The sequence below is a fragment of the Zalophus californianus genome, chromosome 3 (assembly GCF_009762305.2).
Source record: "Zalophus californianus isolate mZalCal1 chromosome 3, mZalCal1.pri.v2, whole genome shotgun sequence".
Taxonomy (NCBI): Eukaryota; Metazoa; Chordata; class Mammalia; order Carnivora; family Otariidae; genus Zalophus; species Zalophus californianus.
The window spans coordinates 115,517,473-115,543,508 of record NC_045597.1 but is presented as its reverse complement, the minus strand read 5'-3'; the positions used below and the strand labels follow the sequence as shown (position 1 = coordinate 115,543,508).

At 40.8% G+C, this 26,036-nt stretch overlaps 1 protein-coding gene across 3 annotated transcripts in view; it reads right to left on the bottom strand.

Annotated features, from left to right (window-relative positions):
- The window catches only part of LYPD6 (LY6/PLAUR domain containing 6), a 117,637-nt gene that overhangs the window by 43,636 nt on the left and 47,965 nt on the right, over window positions 1-26,036 (bottom strand). Inside the window, exon 1 of one of the 3 annotated variants that reach the window (XM_027588044.2) lies at window positions 10,080-10,181. The exons of the other annotated variants lie outside the window; for them this stretch is intronic. The gene's annotated coding sequence lies outside the window, so the exon portion shown is untranslated. Of the gene's footprint in view, window positions 1-10,079; window positions 10,182-26,036 lie in introns of those variants that run through there. 3 annotated transcript variants of the gene reach the window in all.

Here is a 26,036-nt window from a genome sequence, read left to right as displayed (position 1 = left end):
AATATAGGAGTGACAGCAAATAGAAGAACTGCCTTTGAGAGGAGGCTGCTTGCTCAATGTACCCCAGCCATCCCAAGATGGTGACGCTTTAGGGGAAAGTGGTCACTTCAGCTTTGAGAAGTGTACAGGAAGCATGTGAACACTGAGCACTGAAGGAAGAGGGTGAAGAGACAGATGCAAACAGGGAAACCAGATGCTTTGGAAGACTCACTTTGCCAAACATTTTCCCCCAGGCCCTCTCTGGATCTCCTGGTTTCTTTTCAAGTCATTAAAGCCAATGGCAAGACTGCAGATAGAGATGTAAAAAAGAGTGCAAATCTTGAAAGAATTAGAGGAAAGAACTGTTTCTATTATAGGTTGAGAGTCCCCAACTCAGTTTGCTTGAACTATAAAATCTTAACCTTGCAGATCACAATGTAGGTAATTGTCATGGGCTATCCTCTGCTTTCAATCCTCCATTATTACTCATTCCAGAGGATTCCAAATTTCTGTATTCTAAATAATGCTGTGATTAGCATCCTTGCTACTACAGCACATGGTCTATTCCCCATTATTTTCTTAGAATAAACTTAGACACGGGGAAAAAAGAAAATGAAAAGACACTGTGTTCCACTGGGTACACCAGGAAGAATGTTAGGGGTTTCCCTTCCCTGGAATTGTGTCATAAAGTTACGATGTTAAACATTTCCCGGGATCCTTTGTTTTCCTCTGCTTGCAATCAAGAGAGAAAGAGAAGAATCTCTCTTGGTCCTTCCCTCCTGCAGGACTGATTGATTAAGCCAAAAATATCAAGTCCAGGTAAAATGAGGAAACATTTGAGTTTTCCATGACAATACAACCCATCTCTTTTTACCATGAGACTTGTGAACAAGATATCTTTTCTAATCCTAATTTACACTGCAAATTCGACACCTCCCACTAATAATGCATGCTCTAAACATGGCCAAAGAAAGCATCATAAACTCCAAATTAATTACTGGTTTATTTGGGAGAATTCTTTCATGTAATAAATATTTACTGTGTCTAGTATTTATTGGGTATTCTACATTCTGGGGTTATAGAGTAAACAAAACAGATGAAAATAATATTTGATGTTCTGTCTCAATATATTTCTGGTTTATTCCAGCTCAGTATTTCTGGAAGAAATTGATTCAAGAAAAATTAATATTGAGGTTCAGTTCAAGATCCAGCTGATTAAATGTAGCTCATTAACATTGTTGGTTCAGCACAGCTCAAGTTTCTTGTAGTAGTATAGGGCTTGGGGACTCTCTAATCCAAAATGAAACAACAAAAATGTAACACATGAAAATTATTTTGTTACTCACCAGATCCCAAAACCCCAGAATTGCTCTGGACATTTTTGTCTTCCTGATATGTAATATCTTCCCAGGTTTTCTGATCCTACTTACTAAATGCTTTTCAAATCAGTCCCATCTTCTTCATCATGCTTATGGCCAGAACTTCAGTTCAGGTCCTTAATTTTTGGTTGGACTGTTGCCATAGCTTCTAAACTGGTCTGCCTGTCTCCAATTTCTTTTCATTCCAATATTTCTGTCTTAGAGTTTTCAAAAACAGAGATCTGAGCATATAGTTTTACAGTTAGAAACTCTAAATGGTTCTCACTGCTTGCAGGGTATAGTTGAATTATTTTTATCAGTACATACAAGAAGGTATAGTGTTCCAGTGGGAGAACAAGAAAATAGACCCCCCCCCCAGGATTCTGCATTAAGGCCATGCCATCTGCAACACAGAAGTACACCCCTTTTGAAAAACAGCCCCTGGCATATTGCTGAGCCCTGCTAAAGACGGAATGCTTGTGTCTGTGCTAACAAGTGATCATGCATTCAGAACTGCCCGTTATAAGATGGGTTCTATTAGACCTAATCATTCATAAAGACATTCATACCTACCAGCACCTCAGCCAGCATCATTAACTGGGGGCTTAAGAAATGCCTGATGCATAGGCATGGAATCCTGCACAACACAGCATCTAACCAGGATCTAACCAGGACCCACTTCACTGAAAGGCAGTGTGGCATTGAGCCAGAGACCATGCAGCTGGCCTCACCAGATGCTGGAATAGCCTTCTGAAGGTAAGCTGAAGCACCAGCTCAGAGGCAATACTTTGAAAGGACAGGGTGGCAGCCTCAGGAAGCAACATATACATCAGGTCAGGGTCCTCCATATGATGCTGTGTCCTGATTAGGAAGAATACATGAGTCCAAACACCAAGGGGTAAAAGCATGAGTGAGCGGTCTCTCTTACCGCCACCCTCAGTGATCCATGTGACTCTGAGCTCTGTGATACTGGAGGTCCTCATTTACAAAGGGGCACAATCTTACCAAAGGACATGGCAAGGTCCCACCGAACCACAGGTTTCAGCTCCCACCAGGGCACCTGGGACTCTTTGCATCCAAAGACCAACAGAATGCCACACTGGCAGAGATAATTGGTCCTCCATAGGAGGAAGAGGCAAGGCTACTTTTACATGATGAGGGCAAGGAGGAACATAGGAAACCTAGGTGATCCTCAGAGGTGCTTCCTGGTACTCCCTTATCCCCGTGTGGTTGTGAAAACACACAGGCAGCTGTCCCAGTCCAAAAAGGGGATTATTACCAAGGTTCCAAAGCCCCCAGGAATGAAGCTTCGTGTCACACCATTAGGAAAAGCATCAAGACCTACCAAGGAGATAATCAAGGATGTGAGAAACTCCGAATGGATGTTGTAGGACGGAGAGGGTGAGTACCCACTGCAAACCCCACATCAATTGCCGCGAGGATGATATGTAATTTGTTCAACCAGCCTTCATCTTCTGAGGTTCCTCTGAGGAAAAGCAGCCCACGGGAACCACAGAGGTGCTCCTCCTTGGACTTACATAGAGAAGGAGGTCTGTGTGGCACAAAGGGCAGATTATAGCAGCCATGAGAATAAGCCTCATGATCTCTGACTGTAGGGAGCACAAATAACTTACAGCCCTAGCTGCGCTCCAAAATCCATCACCACGTTCATCCTGAGGCCACACTTCCAAAAGGCTGCTCCTAGCCAATGAAGATGGCAGGGATACTAGAGCTGGCTCGTTTTCTGGGAATACAGGAGACTCCTCTGAGAGGCGACTTTGGCTCCAGGGTGCCCCATCTTCCTTGCTAAAGTTTCTGGGAATTGCACTATAGACTAAGGCCCTCCCACCCTCCCTCCCAAGTGTCGGGCCTGTACCACTTCAGACAACTCTCCCAGCCTCCCCAGCCCATCCCCATTTCCCTCACAGGTGAGCAATAAATCTCTTACACATCTAATCCCATTTCAGCATCGGCTTCACTGTCTTCATGACCTGCCTCTACCATCTCTCCAGGCTCACCCCCTCCTTGCTCCCAGCAAGCCCCTGCCGGCTGTGCACTCTAATGAGCACTAATGAGCTAAACACTAAACACCGCTAATGAGCATGCTACTTTCTGCATCCAAGCCTAGGAAAATCTACAGGACTCCCTCTGTCTAGAATGCCCTACCCCCTTTGCTTTCTCTCCGGGGACTGAGGTTTGGCAGCCGATATAAGCAGCACACTTTGGCCTGGCCCTGTTTTCACTATTTCTGTTTTTGCATGACCAGTTCAGGGGGATCTGCCCGGCTACAGAGTGCAGCTTCCTTCCTACCGTTTACCAAGTTGTAGGGCTCCATATATTTATCCTTTATGGTACACATCCCACAAGGTATCACAATCCCACTAGACAGCTTAGTGAGGCAAGATCTGTTGAGTTTTCAAAAAACCTTAGAAATCCAGATCTTTATTGTGAGATGGCTGCATTTTAAAGGTTATAAACTGATTCCAAATTTAAACAAAACCCAACAAGAGGTCACACAAAGACTATCCCCTGACTGCTATGGTTACACTGGCAGTGGCCGTCCACCCCTCTTAAACACGCTAACGACCTCGACCATAATCCTTACGCATGCACCCCGTAGGGCTGAATGCTGGAGGCTCAGCGCAGTGATCTCTAAGAGCAGCAGCACTCTCTTAAGGAACATCACCATTACATTTTAGATTTTTTCTTCTTAGTTCATGAAGTATTTCATAACCCCATGCTACCGCAGACTCTATCAACCTCCAAAGAGACAACTAATACATTATCTTGTTCAACAAATAGTTGAGGACCTAACATGGGCCAAACCCTGTGCTATGTCCAGAGGCTAAGATCTGAATAATCAAGCCCTTCTGAGAGGGTCATAATTAAGTAGGAGACAGAAATGTAGAAGGTACAATGTTATGTTATTTGAGAAGATTTTATTAATATATTTATTCTCTACTGAAGGCAAATATTTTGATTTCTCAAAGAACATTAATATCTTTCAAACAAAAAATAAAACTATATATATATTTTCAAGAAACACCTTATTGTTTTATAAAATATTGCTTATTTTAAAAATATATATATATTTGTTTCTTATATGTATATATAAGAAACACCTTATTGTTTTACAAAATATTGCTTATTTTCAAAATATATATATATAATTTCAAGAAACACCTTAAACCGTAACTTGGCTATTTGAAAGATTTTAATGGATGAGAAATCTTTTCATTATAAAGTTGTAGAAACAAAGAATTTATAAAATATAAATAGTAAGCATTTAAAAATATTAATAAATACGTTTATAGCAGCAATGTCCACAATAGCCCAACTATGGAAAGAGCCAAGATGTTCATCGACAGATGAATGGATAAAGAAGATGTGATACACACACACACACACACACACACACACACACACACACACACACTGGAATATTATGCAGCCATCAAAAGGACTGAAATCTTGCCATTTGCAATGACGTGGATGGAACTGGAGGGTATTATGCTGGGTGAAATAAGTCAATCAGGGAAAGACAATTATCATACGATCTCACTGATATGAGGAATTCTTAATCTCAGGAAACAAACTGAGGGTTGCTGGAGTGGTGGGGGGTGGGAGGGATGGGGTGGCTGGGTGACAGACATTAAGGAGGGTATGTGCTATGGTGAGCACTGTGAATTGTGTAAGACAGATGAACCACAGACCTGTACCTCTGAAACAAATAATACCTTATATGTTAAAAAAAAAAAAAGAAGATAGTAGGAGGGGAAAAATGAAGTGGGGGAATCGGATGGGGAGATGAACCATGAGAGACTTTGGACTCTGAGAAACAAACTGAGGGTTCTAGAGGGGGCTGGGTTAGCCTGGTGATGGGTATTAAAGAGGGCATGTACTGAATGGAGCACTGGGTGTTATATGTAAACAATGAGTCATGGAACACTACATCAAAAACTAATGATGTAATGTATGGTGATTAACATAATAAATTAATAAAAAAGAAAATAAATAAATAAATAAATACTTGGTAGTAAATGCTTTAATAAAATCACTTCAAAACTGTTTCTCATTTTTACACTCTGAAATTTATTTTTCTGAATAGTGGCATAAAACATAAATTAATTTGGGAGAAGAAGACAAAAAGTATAATACAATTTTCTTAACTGAATATCTACCCTATCAAGGTTTCATTGCTTATTAAGACCTATTTCTAATGATGTAAATTTGTAAAGAAATACGAATTTAACAGCTAGTTCTAGGGAGACTTGGCCATAGATTCTGGGATTGCTGAAGACCCATCTATACATTGTAAAGATACAACTAGCTACCCTTGGCCCTGTCCCTAACTTATGCACACCCGCATTCAGCTAGTCCAATGTGTGTTCTCATTGTGCAGTAAAGTGTGGTGTGTGGATGGAGCCCCAAATTAGAGTGAACCTGGCTATTGTTCCAAATACTTCTTTCCATCTTCCCCTCAAGTCCCCAATCACATTGCAAATCAATTGCCTGGTACCATTCCAGTTCCACAAAGCAGATATGTAAACCTCACTTTCCTAATAACCCTGGCCAGCACTTTGAAACACACAAATTGAAGCTGCTCTGTGTCTATGAGTATTGGGAGAATTGTAACAGCTGGATTAAAAAGCCAATCACATGGTAAACTCCCAGGGGAAACACTCATGCCAGAACAGATTAACTGTTAGCTGATTTCAATAACAAATGGAAAGTGCAAATCTTGGAGAAATGAGTGGGAAAGGAGAATAAAATAAGTGGGATATAAACAACTGAAAGAATTTGGGCTATGGAAACCGTAGTTTGGTTAAGTCTGCAACACAGTAGAAAGATGAAATCCTTTTTTCTTCCTAATTCTTTTTTTTAATCAAGTTTCATTTTTTTTGGGCGCCTGGGTGGCTCAGTTGGTTAAGTTTCATTTTTCTTTATATGTGATAACATTTTGGGAGGTTTTTTCTCTTCATCTGTTTTCCTGTGATGTGATAAATGAGGGGGTAGGAAATGTACCAGAAACTTACAAACTTGACTTCCTCTTTCCCCTACCTCAGGCTCACCTGAGCAAGGAAAGGCTGCAGGCAAGGATTTTGGGTTCGGGATTATTGGGCACCAGGGTATATATGGAGGACCTTGTGGAACAGTCTCCTAAATATTCTCAATTTGCCTTGTGTGAGGAGAAAACCAACTGTTGGAGGATGCTTAACGATATGTTAACCTTTTATAAAATCAGGGAGAAAGGAAAATGCAAGCCACAGGAGAGGTCTTCTGAGATGAGCGTGACATTGTCAAAAACAATAGAAATGCAAGGGAAATTAAGAATACAAGAAACCTAGCAAAATATTGTTACTATGTTTGGTCTTAAAATTCAGTTCTGGGCTTCCTGGCTCAAATGGCAGTATGCGGAGCATGAGTTCATGATTATTAAAGAAGCAAATATCATTGGCATGTAATTCACAAATAGAAATTCTCCTGGAAGTATTTATTATCTACCTTCCATTTTCATTCCCACCACATGAGACAGTTTAGATCCTAATATGAAATGAATTTTTATATACAATTTTTTAGATTAAAAAATGGAAAAAGTTGACAGTATTTTGGCTCCCAATTATCACAGTGCCCACAATGCAGTCTTGAATATTTATTCCCTGTTAACTGGATAAAAAGAACTGAGACACTGCTGGTTTAAGAGATCTCTCCCAGACACTGTCTGTGTTTACAGCATTCACAGACCACAGTCCCAATGTGACTGATCACCAACATTTCCTGAAGAAGTAGACTATTACAGAAACAGACTCAGGAAGTCTAAGATAGAATCAGAAAATCTGTATTAAAACAACAACAACAAACACAACTTCTGTGGTGATTTAAAGATTTCCAGGTATAGAAACTTAAGGATTAGATCAAGGAAAACATGGATAAACATCATCCCTAAAGAGCAGTTCCCAAAAAATGAAATAAAAATTGACTAATAAATCTTTTCAAAATGTTTAACCTTATCAGACTTAAAGTGAATCAAAACAATGATTCAAAACCATGTAATCCGTTCACCTATAAAATTGGCAAAAATACTTTATTTGATAATACCCTATGTTAATGAGTGTGTGGGAAAAGGACAATCTCATTTGAGAAGTAAATTAGTTTCTCTTTTTTGGAAGGTAATTAAAAAGTATCTCTCAATTTTTTTTAATGTGTGTGCTCTTTAATCCAAAAACTCTGTTTCTAACAATTTACCCAAGAGATATATTTCAAAAGTGTGTGAAAATATAGGGGAGAAGGTTCATGATAACCTAAATATCTAATAATAACGGGGAGGTTTGTAAGTTAAAGTAATACCATACAAAGGACTGTTGTGTAACTTTTTAAAAAGGAAGAAGATCTATATGATATATTATGAAGAAAAAAAAGATGATGCATGTGAGAATGTACACCATGGTCCTTTTTGTTTTCAAAAAAGGAAATGCATAAATACACACACACACACACACACACACACACACATATATGGGCTCTATGCATAAACTTTATTTTATGAAAAGATACCTAAAAATTATTAATAATTATCTTTGGGGAGAGGGCCTCCACTGGAGGAGTGAGGGAAGTTTTTACTTTCATTTTGTTTCTATACTGTTTGCGTTTTCTCACCACAAACAAATATTCAAGGGCATGCATGGTATTTTCTGCAAGATCTGTTTAATTCAATGCTAGCTTCCCTCACTCTCTAGTACATTTCTTAGTCAAATACTTCTGTCAATCACTATGTGAGTGAGTCAATTTATTTCAGATTATATCCCACCCATGCTGCCAACCCACTTACTAGAAAAATGGATTTGAGACACCTATAATAAAAGACTCATAGTAAGGCTATTAAATAAAAGAAGCAAATAAAATTCATGGGAAGGAAGAGGAAATAAAAAGCCCAGGCTAATGTATTGACTATGATTGAGCAGTCAGCATAGCTCCAAATTTCCTAAAGAAAAAGGCCAAAATAGAAACATGATGGTTGATGTCATTCTTACTGCCTGGAAAAAGATTTCATGCCTATTTGTCAAAGATTTTTTTACTTAGTGCTGAATTCTAAGAACCATGATCCAAGGCACTTTGAAAACATCTTGATTTTATGGACTTGGGCTCTCAAATTTGACCCTGCATCAGAATGACCCAGAGGACTTGTGAAAATACAGATTTCTGTGTTTCAGGGTTTCTGATTGAGTAGGTGTGGGGTGGGGCCTGGGACTTTTCATTTCTAACAGGTTTCCCAGGTGATGCTGATGCTGCTAGTCCAGGACCATACTTTGGGGCACAGGGATCTTTGACCAACCCTTCATTCATTAGCCCTTAATGGTTAATGACTTCATTAGTAGTTCTGCCTAGGATCTGGAGATGCTCTTCACGTAAGCATTCCAGTGAAAGATCGAAATGTAACCCAGTTTCTTATGATCTAATCAGAAAACAAGGATGAACTCGTGACAGCCATAGACATGAATGAATTGTACATGACTTGGCCCTTCTAAATACAAAGTCATTCCACATCACCTGCCCCTGATAGGGCTTAGACAGGAACTGATAATGCAAATTCATGACTGGCATTAGCAATAGCCTCATTTTACTCACACAGGAGACTGGTCTCCTGCCAACATCCAAAATATATTATCATTCAATTCCAAAACCAAGAATCAATGACCTTTAGACAATCTGCACTCTTTTTTTTTTTTTTTCCCTAGTGACAGGGGAAATAGAGGATTAACTGTACCAGAAATTAACATAGGACTTTTCTCCTGGAGAGGTAAGAGTTCAAAACACTTTTCAGATAAACAACCTCGTTTGTCTTCCGATATCCCACGGTGGGGGGAGGGGAGGCGGGTGTCTAAGCTGCACCTTCATTGTAATTCTATGTCTGAGGCCACTGTCTCTAATCTCTACTTGGTTCATGGATCTTAAAGTGCTCAGTGCCACAGGAAATAATAGGTGCACTTCACAGCTGCACTCAGATAAAGATCACACACACACACACACACGCACACACATTCGCATGTACACTGACACCAACAACCAATACGTTTTACGAGATTAAAAACATCTAGAAATATATCCAACAGATGCTCCTATAAATGAATATATTGTACCTCAAAACAGAGAAAAATTTAAAAAAGAATTTTTAAAAAACTAAAAGTGCTCTGAGATCCCTGAATTTCAGTAAGCTTACCTTGTTTTCAACAGTTCAGGTGCTTTAAATAAGCACTTACTGTGTGCCAAGTACTGTTTCAGGAACTGAAATTAAAAAGTTGGACACAAACCCTACTCTGACAGTACTTACGAGATCTTTCATAAAACAGATCATTCCAGATCATTACACAATACGTGTAATGTTAGCTGTATAGCTAAACAGTGCTCAGAGAATGGTCACTTAACCCCTCCTGTGGGCCCCAGGGAGCTTCCTGGGGGAGAAGACACAGACAGAGACCTGACAGGTGAGCAGGAGACCTGCTGGAATGAAGACAGAGGGGTATGGCGAAGGACCCTGGGCTCGGCTGAAGGTTACATACCCAAAATCTAATCACTCCTTCTTTGTTACAAACAGAAATTCGATTTTGTTCAGGGTGGCATCTGGCCTGACTCGAAATACACTTCCCAGAGTGTCCTACAGCCCTGGTGATCACGTGACACAGTCCAGGCTAACGAGATGCAAATGACAGCCACAGTGGGCTTCCAGGAAAGCTGATACCTTACCTGTGCCTTTTGCTTTTCCAGAGGTGAGTGTCATTTTGGGGAGTATGAGGAGTAGGAAGATGGAACAAAACCGGTCTCTCAGAGCTGTCACATCTGCCCTGGACTGCCAGCTTCCAGTCTTCTTATTAATGAGAAAAGGCAGTGCCTGTTAGGTGTAGCCCCTGGAGTGTGGATGCATCCAGATGGATGCAAACAGAAACCCATTTTATATACATAGGCAAGACTCTACACGTTACTATTTGTTTTATTTGTTTGCAAATCAAATCTTAGAGCAAACGCTAACATCCAAAAGCAACATTCCTGAATCCTTCAAAACATGAAATTAAGGATGTCCTGGCACTTTCAAAAAGTGCTGTTACAATTAAGCAGCAAACACTATTAACAATTGTGGTAGCAGAAAGTTTAGATATGATATTTAATCCAGCGCCAATAAAACAAGATTGCAATGGCCAGTAACATTTGCAGTTTCCTACGAAAAAAAAAATCACATGAAGACATAATCCCAGGGTTTAAATGAAATTTATTTAGACAAGATTTTTTCCTCTCATCCTCCAGAAAACTACAACTTTCTCTCCCTCCCTCCCTTTCCTCTCTCTCTCTCTCTCTCTCTCTCTCTCTCTCTCTCACACACACACACACACACACCCTGCCTTTTGTTGTTTTCTTACATACAATCACTAGTCTCCAGCATTGATGTCGCTTTCCTTTTGCTACAGAAACAGCAGCTGAGACCTATCATCAGCAGAAAACCAGGCAAGGGTTTTAAAGGCTGTTTCTTTGTTCCCCAGGGGGAAAAATGTTAAGAGCCAGGTACCCCTTGAGGGTGGAGGAAGCAGCAAGAAGCGCTCGGGCAGAGGACCGCCACCACAGCCCACCCCCAGCTCAATCACTCTGTGTTCCTTCGGGTCTAGAAGCATCAGGTGGTTGTCCTGGGACTTCCCTACCAGCACCACCAGCCCCTCTTCAGCTGAAGAGGGCAGGGACGTTGGTGCAGATGCTCCAGTCCTGGCTTTTACCCTAAGTCACTGTTCCCCATGGACAATCACACTGGCTTCTCTGACCTGGGCAATAAGGGGTTTGACCTGCATCAGTGATTCTAAGCCTGGGGGGGTTTTGTGGACCAGTAAAATTTAACTTGAAAACAAAAAAACTGTTCCAACAAAGCTTTGCCAATGTTGTGTTTTTCTTTACAAGGCTGTACAAATAAAGCAACAAGAAAAGCCAAAACAGACATAATGTTCCCAACCACACTTTATTGGGAAATGGATCCTTTTATTTTTTTTTAAAGATTTTATTTATTTATTTGACAGAGAAAGACACAGCGAGAAAGGGAACACAAGCAGGGGGAGGGGGAGAGGGAGAAGCAGGCTTGCCGCTGAGCCGGGAGCCCGATGCGGGGCTCCATCCCAGGACCTCGGGATCATGACCTGAGCCAAAGACAGACGCTTAACGACTGAGCCACCTGGGCGCCCAAAATGGATCCTTTTATGATGAAGGATTCCATTCTGCCCATTTTGTAAGAGTCAGGCTGTCTGCTCAGTCTCTTAATATTCTCCTAATGATTTTTGATCTTTTATTTATATATTTTGCTCTGTATTTTGAAATGTTTTTTCCACTTGATTTTTCCAGACCAGTTTATCCCAACAGTTCCTATATTCCAGAAGTTCTTGATTTTGGGGGACATAGATCCCTTTATCAGTCTAGTGAAAACCAATGGACCCATTCCCAAAGCAGTTTTATTTTTGTTAAAGATTTTATTTATTTATTTATTTGAGAGAGAGAGAGCGAGCAGGGGGAGGGGTAGAGGGAGAAGCAGACTCCCTGCTGAGCAGGGAGCCCGATGCGGGACTCCATCCCAGGACCCTGGGATCACGACCTGAGCTGAAGGTAGATGCTTAACCGACTGAGCCACCGAGACATCCCTCAAAGCAGTATTTTTAAAGGCATAATGTGAAATACACAGGATTACAAAGCAAACCAATTACATTTAAATATCAATATAAAAATATTAAAATACACAAACTTGTGATATAGCAATATATATGCTTCTTTATTATGACATTAAATATCAAGCTCTAGTGGTGATGTTAATAATGATCATAATTTCAAGCAGTCATGAACATAAATGATATTTTGAGATGTCTGCAACAACTCTAATGTTATCTGAAAATATTTTAGATTTCTACTGATGACAAAGTCACAGGCACCATTAATCTTCTTGTGGTTTCATTAGAAGATAATAAAAATAAAGATGCATTTTTCCTTCCAAATTAAATGCCATATTCTCCTATAATTTGGAAACAGAAAATTTCCAGCTTACCCTAACACTACTACTTGTTTTTTTATAGCCCACTCCATTCCACATCCAACAGCATAAGTACATCCATACAGGATGTGTCGAAGTGACATGGGGCTAAATATCAAGGAAAAGGAAGTCATTTTCTTACCCTGGTCCTCCAGCCATCCCACTGCCCCCTCTCCAGAGGCAACCACTGCTAACAATTCCTTGATATCTACAGAATGTTTCCTTTACAAAGCATTTTGTTTAAATTCTAGATGACTTTATTTTGCACTGGGATTGCTTTATATCTTTTTTAAAATTATCATCTTTCTCCGCCATCCTTCTACTTGTCCAACACCACTTACCTTCTGCTTATTATTCTCTGGTGCCTGGGTCCTTTTATCTTGATTTCCATGGCCTACTCATTGCTTTATTTACCCTCCAAGTGCAGGTCAAGCTATAGGACACTTTGAGCAGCTATAACTTCATGAGCCTGAGGCTTGTCCGGTGGGCTGACTCCACCTGTCTGTCCTCCATCGAGGTCCCCAGAAGAACCTCCTTGCACACGCCTCCCTCAGCCTTCCAGGTAGCAAGAGGGCATTCTAATGAGAAGAAAGCAGCCTCTCTCTAAAATCCCACTGGTAGTACTTCTAGGAGAGCCACGAGACAAAATAATAGCCCCCTACACTCCCAGGCACACAGCCACCTTCTGCCGTCCCTATCCTATCATAAAATAGAGGACAGTCTTCCAAAACAGGGAACTCAGACCTCATAATAAAAGGGCAAATATTCCCCCAAGAAAAGGCAGTTGGCATATCATAGTCATACAAATCACAAGAACATGCAGAGAAAAAGGAGCAGATGGAGGAAAGGCAAACACTGAAGGAATCATAGAGGAAAATACCCCAACTTTGCAAAAAGACTGCAGTTGGCAGGTTGAAAGAGCCTGTCCAGTCCCAAGTTAAGGATGATTACAAAAGACACATTTCAATGCAAACCCTGGTACTCGCTAGAATAAAGAAAAGCTATGGTTTTTATGTGTTTCTCTCATAATCACTCATCTTACTCTATTCCCTCTTTAATTCTAGTTAGTGTTTCTTAATAGAGCCTCTTGGGTTTTCCAAAAATAATCATCAGCTCAATGAGGAAACTTTATTTTTCCTTTTAAATATTTCCTCCTGTCATTTCTTGTCTCGTATTTTCTAAAACCTCCAAAAGTCTGTTAAAAAGTGGTAATAGCTGTCTTATTTCTGATCTTAAAAAAAATATTGGAAGATTCTAGACAAAAATAATAAGTTACCTATAAAGGAAAGAAAATTAGAGGAACATCAGACTTCATCTGCACACTGCCGAGAGGAAAGAATCACATTCCCTGAATTCTGTGCCCATCCGAGATATCTTTCACCTCCCACAGTTACAGGAAATACTGAAGTTAATATAATAACCACAACAAGAGTACCACTGAGTTAATATTCATATAGCACTCATCCAGTGCCAGGTTCCATTCTACACCTTTCACTTACTGTAATAGTTTGTCTACAAGGTGGCTCTCATTAATTCCTTCCCTCCCTCTCCATTCATGCCAGTTCAGGATGGGGTCTAGTCTCCCATCTCATAGCATCCGGTAAAAGTGTCACTGTACCAGCTCTGAGCCAAGACATTATGAAGACCGGCACTCTTCTGCCTCCTAGAGTCTCCAAACAGGAAAGCCAGGCTTCTCAGATGAAGGGAGAGGTTGTATAAGAAAAACAGCCATGTGAGTGAAAAAAGCCATGTTGGACATCAAGCCTGGCTGAACCTACAGAAAATTTCAGCCCCAGCTGCTATTTGATTCTGACCATACAAGGGCCCCCAGACAAGAATGGTTCAGCCAAGCACAACCTACAGAACCACGAGAGATAATAAGTTGTTGTTGGGGCACCCGGGTGGCTCAGTCGGTTAAGCATCTGCCTTCTGCTCAGGTTATGGACCCGGGGTCCCGGGATCGAGCCCCGCATCAGGCTCCCTGCTTGGTGGGGAGCCTGCTTTTCCCCTGCCCCTCCCCCTGCTCATGTTCTCTCTTTCTCTTGCTCCCTCTCTCTCTCAAATAAATAAATAAAATCTTTAAAAAAAAATAAGTTGTTGTCTGTACTGCTGTTTTGGGGTAGTTCATTATATAGCAGTAGATGACCAGAATACTGACACTAATGCGTTTAATCTTTATAATATTCCTACCAGGTAGCTGTTATTGGTACTGCTATTTTACAGATAAGGAGACAATGGCCCAGGTACGTTAAACTTTCCAAGGCTTACACAGCTAGAAAGAAAATTCTTGGAGAATTGCAATGATTCAAAAATAAATAAACCCCATGCTTCATATGTAAAAAATATGGGGAAGGACTCTAGTCCAACAAAAATGCATCAGAGCAGAGACCTCAAGAGAGAGGAAAAGGGAAAGGAGAAGGAACAGCAATGAGAAGTATATCTTGCAAATATACTGTGAAATCTGAGATACTATGGATACCATAACTGAGAGCATGTTAACTAGACGTGAAAGGTTTCTGAAATAACAGACTGCAAGGGTAACAGTCATAGTCAAGAAGGAAAGGAAATGCAGGAGTTGGGAAAGAGCAAGACTGGAGGCAGGAAAAAGAAAAAGAAGCACGGGCGCCTGGGTGGCTCAGTCAGTTAAATGTCCGACTCTTGATTTTGGTTCAGGTCATGATCTGGGGTTTGTGAGATCAAGCCCTATATCAAGCTCATGCTGGGCATGGAGCCTGCTTAAGATTCTCTCTCTCCCTCTTCCTCTGCCCCTCCCTGTCTCTCTCCCTCTCCTTCTCCCTCCCTCTCTCTCTCCCTCTCTAAAAAAAAGAAAGAAAAAAGAAGCAAATGCATTCTGAAGTTCTTGATATGAATTTCTGCAAGATAAAAATCAACAAAACTGATTCACATAGAAAATCAAATAGACCAATTATCACAGGAGGGATTTGGAAAGTGGTTAAATTCCTACCATTAAGAAAGAGAGCAGAAACAGATGATTTTACAGTGAGTTCCAGATAACTTACAAAGAATAAAAATGTTATTAAATTATTCAAGACTATAGAAACCTAGAGAAAGCCCCTAAATCCATTTTATAAAACTGGTTTAGCCTTTAAACCAAAATTGATAAGAGCAATACAATACAAGAAAACCACAGAGCAATCTCACTTATAAACATTTGCTTGTTATCCCACTTGTAAAAATTCTAAGTAAAATATTAGCAAGCACATCCCAAAGTAGATGAAATGAATACCGCCAGTGATCAAGTAGAGTTTCCACCAGTTTCCACCAGCAAATCCATCCACATCATTCGTGATAGCAACAAATGCATGGAGGGAAAGTGGTCAGTTACATCAATAGGTTCTAAAACCAGCTGGTAAAATTCAACAACCATTTTTAATAAAACTCCTAGTAAAATATAAACAGAAAGAAACCTTTTGAATATGAAAATATCTATTTATCAAAAATCAACTGCAAACGTCATTCTAAAAAATACCAGGAATAAGATGGGATGCCAGCAGCGCACTGAGGAAAAGAAAATAGTCTATACAAACAGAGTCGATGGGGAGAGAAAATTTTCCTTTTTTGCCAATGATATGTTTATATACCCAGAAATTCCAACTCTAGTTCAAAAATGAAAACTACTAGAATCAATGAAGGAGACTGGTCAGGTGGCTGGAAGTTTAGAGCTTTTCTCCATATTTGCAATGAAAATATAATAGCATTCTAATAGCATCCAAAAGGCAAAGAAAGATTAGAGATATGTACATAAATTCAAAATTCATACATCCATTTAATGCAATGTGGATTAGAGTCCCAAATTTTTAAAGTGGACATAGTATCTGTTTAGGCAAGATTAAGTGTCCAAAAATTGGCAAGAAATTCTTGAGAAAGAATAATGAGGGAAGGGCCATACCAGACTTCAATTCACTAAAATCAAAACCTGACCTAGACGGGCATCTGGGCAGCTCAGTTGGTTAAGCGTCTGCCTTCAGCTCAGGTCATGATCTCAGGGTTAAGATTGAGCCCCGTGTCAGGCTCCCTGCTGAGCAGGGAATCTGCTTCTCCCTCTGCCCCTCCCCGCCTTGCTCTTGCTCTTCAATAAATAAAATCTTAAAAAAAACAAAACAAACAAAAACATGGCATGGGCATGAATAACAGAACAGAACAGACTGGAGGGCCCAGAAATGAATCCCAGTACCATTTCTGGAGTAAACCCCCCGCACTTGATCACTGGCAATATTCATAGAATAGAAGCTTCTATTTGATAAGGTGAGTATTGTGATCCATTGTGGAGAGAACATCTCATTGATAAATGGCACATGCGCAACAGGATATCATGCAAACGGAAAATAAGAATTAGGTGGAATTCCTACCTCCCCCATCTTATAATGAAGTCACTAAAGAGAATCAGTGAGATACATGCCATCTCAACAATGGAAGTCCATGAGATATTGCTCAGTAAGAGAAGGAAGAGTCAAAGTATATTACAGCAACCCTTCTGTGGAATGTCTTGTCCACTATTTAGAGCTGCGGATAATGTGGACCCTGATCACATGACTAACACTGCTTTAGAGGATGCCTCTTTGTACAATATCTACATATATCTATATCTATATCTATAGATAGAGATATTTGTAAATGTCTATATAACACATGGAGAGAAATATGGAAATATATATCTACATAAACTGGGTTGTTCAACATGGTTGACAATAGAGTGAGGGAGTCATGGATGTGAAGGGAAGGCAGAAGCAAACAATATAATTTTTAAAAGGTATCCACAATAAATGCAGAATGTTTAAAAGGATCTAATTTATGAAGAATTATTTGCACACACACATACACACACCAGTGTGTTTGAATAGAGGAAGAGATACAGAGAGAGAGAGAGATGAAAGGGTGGGCACCCAAATGTTATTGGTGGTTATCACAAAGGCATGTATTTCAGGTGACTTTTCCTTTATGTAATCAGGAAAAAATAAGTTTCATTATTAATTATTAAAAAAGAGGTTGAAATTGTGAAATACAAATTTATGGTATAAATCATTTTTAAAATATATTTTAAATAGGTGTCAAGTCAGAGTGTCTTCATATTATTGCATGTGAAGTTTAAATAAGGTGGAGAATGAAAGCCCATAGCACATGCCTGACACAGAATAATGATCCCTACTGTCATTATTCCCAGAACTTTAGAAGTCACCTGTTGACAACTCTGTCTAGTTGTAGCAAAAGTATAACCCAAGTGAAGGGAGGCTCATAGACTCACCAATGGCTCTAAAATCCCCTTCATGCAGTAGAAAAAGAAAATCGGCTGATTTCCTCAATACAACTGCACAGCGAAAAGAGATGACATCATCGTGAATTAAGAGCTGAAGCAAAATTTGCTTTTGACTTCCTGAACAGAAGGTCTTAAGTACCCTTGTCACCCTGATAGAAACGTGACAGTGTAAGCTGATTACAGCACTTTTTTATTCTAGACTGTCGAGCCACCTGATTTGTAAGCAGGCTTTGAATAATACCTCCCTACCTCCATCATCGGGTCTGGAAGAGCCCTTCCAGGCTCCTTTGGCACCTTGGTATTCAAACCCCACCACAAAGGAAAGCAGATCACCCTGTTACTGCCATATCTTCAGCAGTCAGTGCTTCAAAGCCCCAGGAGCTAATAGATGGTAATAGATTCCAGGAGAACTTACAAATCCCTGTGGTTAAAATACTTTTTAAAATGTATCCAGTCTTTCTAGCTGGGGAAAGCTAATCTCATCTTCTCTCACGGTACAGTGCAACCCTGATCCCTTAATCTTGTTCAGATTTGTGCATAACGCCCTCTGAGGTTTAAGTAATGCTGTGTCCAAAAAGACAGCTCCCTGCCACTCCCCTGGGCCTGCAGCCGGGCAGCTGCCCACACAAGGCAAGTGGGATCACACTTGGCTCTGACCCCTTCCCGCTGAGGCTCCCTGTCCACCCTCCATCCTCTATGCTGGCTAACTCGGTGAGCCTTAATTCTTGATACACTGGTTATGTAGTACCATCTAACATCCTAAAAAGAGCAAGTATGACGCTACTTATTTTGATTTTTTTAAGATATGTATGTATGTATGTATTTGACAGAGAGAGACAGCGAGAGAGGGAACACAAGCAGTGGGTGAGGGAGAAGCAGGCTTCCTGCTGAGCAGGGAGCCCGATGTGGGGCTCGATCCCAGGACCCTGGGGTCATGATCTGAGCCGAAGGTAGACGCTTAACAATTTATTTTGAAAATCTATGCTTTTACAGTGGTGATGAGGAAATAATACTATCTTCACACAGTGAAGAGCTTTGGATTCACCCACTCGCCATTGTCATTTATGACCAGATCAATTCCCGTGCCTTGCTGCTGAAAATGATAGAAACACAAGAATAGGTTTTAAATGGAAACTCTTCAAGCTAAATCAGCCCTCAAAATACTTTGGAGGGCATCCATTTAAGCGTAAAACTGAAAAGCTATAGATGCATAAATGTACTCAGAACTCTGATTATAATTACCATGAAAAAGGGCTTTATAGTCATCACTGAATCATCTGAACTTCAGAAGGAAGAAAAGACTTACACAAAGCTAAACCTGATTGAGGCAGGTATAGTGAAAGAACACAAGACCCTATACCTTTCATCACTCGCTGGAGTCAATGTACAAGGATTATATTTTCTAGTGGGGTCCTACATAGAGTGATATTCTTTCATTGACAGAGAACCTTCCCAGGGGGTCAAATTTGGATCTAAAGGATTTCAAAAGAATAGATATTCAAGACTTTTGTATAGAAGAAAGAAAGATGAAAGAAAGAAAGAAAGAAAGAAAGAAAGGAAGGAAGGAAGGAAGGAAGGAAGGAAGGAAGGAAGGAAGGAAGAAAGGAAGAAAGGAAGAAAGAAGGAAGGAAGGAAGGAAGGAAGGAAGGAAGGAAGGAAGGAAGGAAGGAAGGAAAGAAAGAAAGAAAGAAAGAAAGAAAGAAAGGAAGGAAGGAAGGAAGGAAGGAAGGAAGGAAGGAAGGAAGGAAGGAAGGAAGGAAGGAAGGAAGGAAGGAAGGAAGAAAGAAAGAAAGAAAGAAAGAAAGAAAGAAAGAAAGAAAGAAAGAAGAAAGAAAGAAAGAAAGACATACCACCTCTGTATGCAGCATCCTGCTTTATATAAAGGGGAATAACACTCACTGCTATGCAATCACAGGGCGACTGATAATCACTGCGTGAATTTCCAAGTTGTTGAAAGAAAGAAAGGCTGAAGTATGCTGAGCACTCAGAAATTCTAACTTCCTCCTACTTCAGTCCAAATGACCCTCGAGAAATTGTTTTCCACAACCACATCGATGCTGCCTTTTATGTCCACATTACACACTCCCCACCCTGTGCCCTGACTTTGAGAAATACATTTCTGTCAGTTAAGCCACCCAGGCTGTGGTATTTTGTGATGGCAGCCCGAGCTGACAAGACACCCTCCTCCTGGGGCTTCCCTCTGCTCTGTTAACTTGACTACAGTCGGTCAAACTGCTGACTAACCCCAGTTGTGGTCCTGCTAAATGCATATTCCTGGTTCTCTACTTCCCCACAAACAAGTTAGGATATTTATAACCACATTTCCTTCTGTTTGACATACCTTCTCCTCTTTCAGAAAGCTTTCTACCAGCAAACCTCTTCCTCCCATTGAAAAGTGGTAATGTCACAGGCAGAGAACACGGGGTCACATCAAGCTCATCACACACAAGGAGAGGCCTCTGGGAATCACTTCTATGAAACAGGGATCAAAACCCTGCCCTTATAGGATCAATCAAATCAATGTACCTAGAAAGTATCTTATAGGTTATGAGGGACCATATAAATATGTAAAACATATCATGCTGTCTTAGCTCCTTTTGTGGAATCTGACTTCAATGCAAAAAGCCAGTAACAGCTCCAGTAACAAAATTAATTTTTTAAAGCCTCATACAAACATACAAAGATCCATAATAGTCTATGCCATCTCCTAAATTAAGTTCCTTCAGAGCAAGAACTTTTCTTCATAATCAGGGAAAAAAATGGTTTGGGAAACAAGAGAAAGCTCAAAGAGTTTCTATACCAGACACTAATTCAGTGACATTGAATAAGAGGTTCCCCCACTAAACTGTGGGATCCTCAGGGACAAGGGTCAAGTTTTACTGACCTTTAAAACTCCAGAGTCCTTTCTGTTGCCTGGCACATAGCAAGAAACAATCAATCAATCAATCAATCATCCAATGAACCAATGTGGTGCCCCATTCAAGAGAATGCTTGAAAGTGTTTTCTCCTGCTGAGAGTGGATTACTAATGATCACTCCAGGATTCTTTGTCAGTACATAGCAGTATAGCATAATGGAAAGCTTTGGCTTTGAGATCAGATGCACCTGCACAAGGACACTAATTCTGCCACTCACCTTGGGCAAGTGTCTCAATTCTTTCATCTGTAAAATGGGAATACTGATGCTTACCATACAGGTTTGTTTGAATGTTAGAAAAAATATACCTAAAGCAGTTAAAGCACTGACTAATATGGTGTATGTGCTCAGCAAATAAAGGTAGTTATCATTGATGAATATCTCCAAACAGGAGACTCCGTACGAACACAGCTGCACTCACCACATCCGGTCACATCCCCTCATCATCTATAAACTACTCTATCAATACTTCCATCCAACTACTGCTCACTGACTCAAGGGATTGTAATACTTTGTGCTGGATATCAATAACCCATAGTCTTTAGAAGACAGAATTGGCTTTCATAAGACTTCAGATCCTGAGATTTTAAAGCATAAACTAGGACATGTACCCTGATGTCCTGGGTCAAGCGGTAGGGATTGGGCCTGCCTGGCTGAGGGGGTGGACACTGCTGCAACAATTCCAGGTAGCAACATCCCCCCAAATTCTCTAGAAACTCAAAAAAGGAGGCTGTCTCCAAGGCAGAGGGCCACCAAACAAGGTAAGAATGAGCCAACATGAAAACCTGCAATGAAGTGGAGCCCCAGGAAGTGCTCGATGAGTAGAAGACAGGAAGAGAGGACAAGCGAGGCACCCCTGAATATCCCACAGCAGTGCGAAGCAGACGGCACGTAGCTTCACAGCTACAATGTGGGAGCGGGTCCCTCCTGAGGGACAAGGGCATTCTTCCCCTTTCCAAGGAATTGAACAAGAGATTATTCAAAGTAGCAATGAAATAAGAAGGTGCTGAGAGGAAGAGGTCAGAGAGCGAGACTAAACAGTAGGGCTACAGGGTGCGGACTTTCAAAACTGGCCAGAGCTTCTTTCCCAAATCTCTAGTATAGAACATTTTAAAAATCACACAAGGTCCAAAATATGAGTAAAGTACCCGGACAGAATATCTCCTGACAAGGAATCCCAAGCAAAATAATCATAATCAATTGCATTTAATTAACAGGCAGGATATAATGCTTTCAGGTGTTTACACATTTATTATTCTATTTGGGAAAATGCTAGGAGGTTCAATACTAAATGGTCAAGAGCCCGGGACAGGCAGGGGGTCCACTAGCTTGATCCCAAGAGAGCACACCATTATGCTAGCCTCGAAAATGCACTCACCCAGCACCAGAGGGCACCCTGCACTGTAGCCCCCGAGACACGGCTTCTGGCTCAGGTCCTGACAGGACAGAGGCAGTCAGGGACAGGAGGAGGGACTCCCTGGAAACATGAAGCTGGTCCACCTCCACTCAGGGCTGTCTCAGGGAAAGAGCAACTTGGCATTGAACAAAAGACTATAGACCAAAAATAAAGACACCAACCCAAAACCCCACTGTAGTGACAGGTCAAAACCCTTAATCCTGGTGACCTTCACTGCTACTCAAATGCAACCATTGTGATGAAAATGCGCCTGGGTACAGTTTGTAAGCCACGAAGCAGACAAGCACAGATGTTCCCTCAGGCCATTCATTAATGCATGGGGCCATTTTGGCTTCTCTATTTCTAATTTTCATATTTCTCTAATTTGGTTCTCATCCTCCAAATGTCTGACTCAGTCTTTCATTCTGAAGCCAGTTCCATGCCTAGCTGTGATTATAACATTCTTATGTCCTAAAATTTTAAACTTCAGGTATCTTGATTTCAGTAAACCCAGGAAAACATTAGCAAATCAACTCAAAGAGACAGGGGTACTGTCCCCCATCCTGATAACTGGCTCTGTCTCTCTCAGGCACACACGGGACAGTGTTTCTGCCATGAAAGAGCTTCTCAGGAAAAGGCAAGGGAGATTGTTATCAGAATGGAAATTAAGAAGAGTGATCGATCAAATGTCACAAAGCAACTACAATTTCATAAGTCTTTAAAAGCTAAGGCTTTGAGTATTTTTTTTAACCTCTCAGCCACTCTCCCTTCCCCCTAAAATCATGGCATAATTGACCCATAAGTCCTATGCTGTAACTTGATCTGACAATGTCCACTGTAAAGCTTAACAAAGTGTACAGTACAGTACTAACCCATACTGTTGGGCAAGGAATTTTCTGGAACTTTCCCAGTCCTTCCAGGGCAGAAGAAAGATAATGTGCCTAGAATCAGGAAGCGTTAGATCACCAGGTTGTTGAGAATTTTTAATCTTTCTTTTAATGTAAGTCATAGTACTGGGGCGCCTGGGTGGCTCAGTCGTTAAGCATCTGCCTTCAGCTCAGGTCATGATCCCTGCGTCCTGGGATCGAGCCCCGCATCGGGCTCCCTGCTCAGCGGAGCACCTGCTTCTCCCTCTCCCTCTCCCCCTGCTTGTGTTCCCTCTCTCCCTGTCTCTCTCTTGGTCAAATAAATAAATAAATTCTTTTTTAAAAAATGTAAGTCGTAGTACCATTAACTTGAATGCTACCGAAAACAAATACAGTTGAGCTGCTCAGTAAATAACAACACAGACAAGGAGAAAAAGTATTTGACTTCAAATGCAGCCAATTATCTTATAAAAAGAAACCCAAGCATTCAGGCAAGAATTACAGGACTCTCCCTCCGTTGCCCCTCTCATCACACTCTTGACTCCTCCACCTCCCCACCCCCTAACCCCTGCTGCTGAGCTGTGAAATGCCCATGGAAGTTTCACAGATATGTTCTCCTGACACATCATTTGCATGAGGACTTCATCCATCGTGTGTGGCTTTCCTGAATCCAGGAAGATGGAGCCCCAGGACTTCTCAACCTTGTCTTCTTAACGAACGCAACTGTAGAGTAAGCAAATGCCTGCGCAAGGGGGATTGAGATCCAGCACAAAGTAGAAAGTCTAAATTTCTTTGGTATCTCATGTTCCTTTTTTTTTAAAGTGTCAATTACAATCTGCTCTCTAATATATTCATCTGTTTCATATTAAGCCAGTGTGTTGTCTGAATTCATGGGAAATGAATGCTGCAAGAAGCTACACCAGGTTAATTTTTATTTCTGTGTAAATAATTCTTATTTGTGTGTTTGGTACACTGTGTCAATTTACACGCCCTCTATTTCCAAGGAAGTTCACTCAAACTTTTAATCCCCTTTGTCTTTGTATAGCAGCTTAAAAAAGGGGGGGGGGGTAAGAGAAAAGCAGTTTGGCATATTTAATTATTAAAATAAAATTGAAGTCATTGTTTAGAAACATCTAGAAGAAAGAGTAGTTCAATTTTATTCTTTTCCCTGTTTTCTCTTCCATTCTTCCTCTATATTCTAGTGGAATGCAGTAGGTAGAATTTTTGCTACTTTCCTACTGCCTTTTTTCTTCTTTTTCTGTAACTCAGAAAATAGACATTTTAGACCACATCTGAAGCCGTGTCTCTCTGTGCCTTCCTCTCCACATTTCTCCTCTTGATTCTCTTTGAGCACCTCTTTATACAAATTGGCTTGAGTCTTAGGAGGCTTCTTTACATATTAACAAAGATGGACACTGATTTCTTCAGATATACATATATACATATAGTAGCAATATAGGGGAAAGAACTCTGAGTAGTTGGCTTTCTGGAAGAGCACCTCAATGTAGCTAAAGGGACAGTGTCATTGTCACGCTGGGTGTACTGAGATTTTTCCATTTGGTCTCATCTGTCACCACTGCAGTCCCAACTTTGCCAGGACACACAAGTTCCTGAAGCAGGAAAAGTCTCGATTTTGTGCATTACATGCAAAGGTGATTAGAAGAGACTAAGTCTTAAGAAAACACATCTTCCCACATTCTCAATGCATTTCATTGTTCATACTCGACAGGTAGCCACGGTGCAGCAGGACTGCACGCAGCCCTCTAGAAAGGGGCATTGGTGTTGGTCCTCCAGAAGCCCCCATTCACGGCTGAATACAGTGCACCTTACACCCATTCTCTCCCTTTTCAGAAAGTCCGTTCAGCTTCAGATGTGGTCTAAAATGTCTATTTTCTGAGTTGTTGCTCTCTGCTAAATGAGAAGGCAGAGTTCTGAACTATCTGCCTCCTTGTTTGCACCAGAAGAGGCCCCCAAGCAAGGCCCACAGTTGCCACCTGGAAAGCAGGTATTTGGGTCCGGGTCTGAGTCTGATAATAAAGGACCCATTTCCACCCTCGCTGCTGAAGGCCATATACTGCAAGAGACAGGAGTTTTTAGCAGCCGAAGACATCAGTGAGAAGCAGAGAATCAGGCCCTTCCATGTCAATAAGCATTATTAAAATTTAAAGCACATGGTAGATGAGAAATCTGAAAATCATCTTACAAAGAGGGGAAAATTCTAGGCAGCTGCAGTAGAAACAAAAATACTCCAAATCTAAATGCAATAGGAAGCAAACCTATTACCCTGCCATTACTGTTCTGAAGACTCTCCTTTCCTTGTAATTATAACTAAATTCAGGTTAGTCTTCATTCTTCAAGATGGGGTAAGTTTGCCCACATGCTATTTATTTTTTTACAGAAGATTCAAAAGGTTAAAATACATGGATTAGGTTTTAAGGACATTTTCATTTTGGAAAACATAGGCAATTATAATGGTTAATTATAGGTTTGGGGAGAAATTCTTGATCCTTTGCCAAAATGTATGCATTCAGCTGTACCTGGGGAACAATGACTTGGGGAATGGTGGTGATGTTCTAGACCCAAGCGCTGCCTTAATTGTCCAGCTCCTGGAAAGGGAGCCAAACCCCACCCCACTCTCCAAAGCAGGTAGTTCTGTTCTCTCTCTCTCTCCCTCTCCCCTGCCTCCTCTGTACATATAAAGATAAATGTGTCCTTTTTTTTTTTTTTTTTTTTTAAGTGCCAGAGCAAAGTCAAACCTTTTCCCTCCCCCTCTCCTGTAGCTGTTCTGGAAAGAGCACAAACAAATAAGCTTTGATTTCTCTGTTTGATAATCATGGAAAAGGAAAATTTTCAATTTCTGTACAGAGCCAGTCTAATTGCTTTCACTGAATTCATTGGGCATTTCAGTCTAAGAAAATGAATTTCCTCAATTTCCTGGCTGAGAAGACCAGTTAAGTCCCCGAATTGTTAACAAGAAGGTTACCAAGGTAGCCTTATGCAGACATGACTGATATCAGGACTCTGTTGCTAGTTATCCAAATTGCCAATTTCTTTTGCACACCAGGGCTTATCTCTGACGAATACTGTTAAACTCAGATAAATCCAGTATGTCCTTGCTGGGTTTGTCCTCCTGGGGACTTAGTGAAAGAAATGTGCCTTTCAGATGCTTCTGCTCTGAATTTTGCATGCAGAGAGGGCCA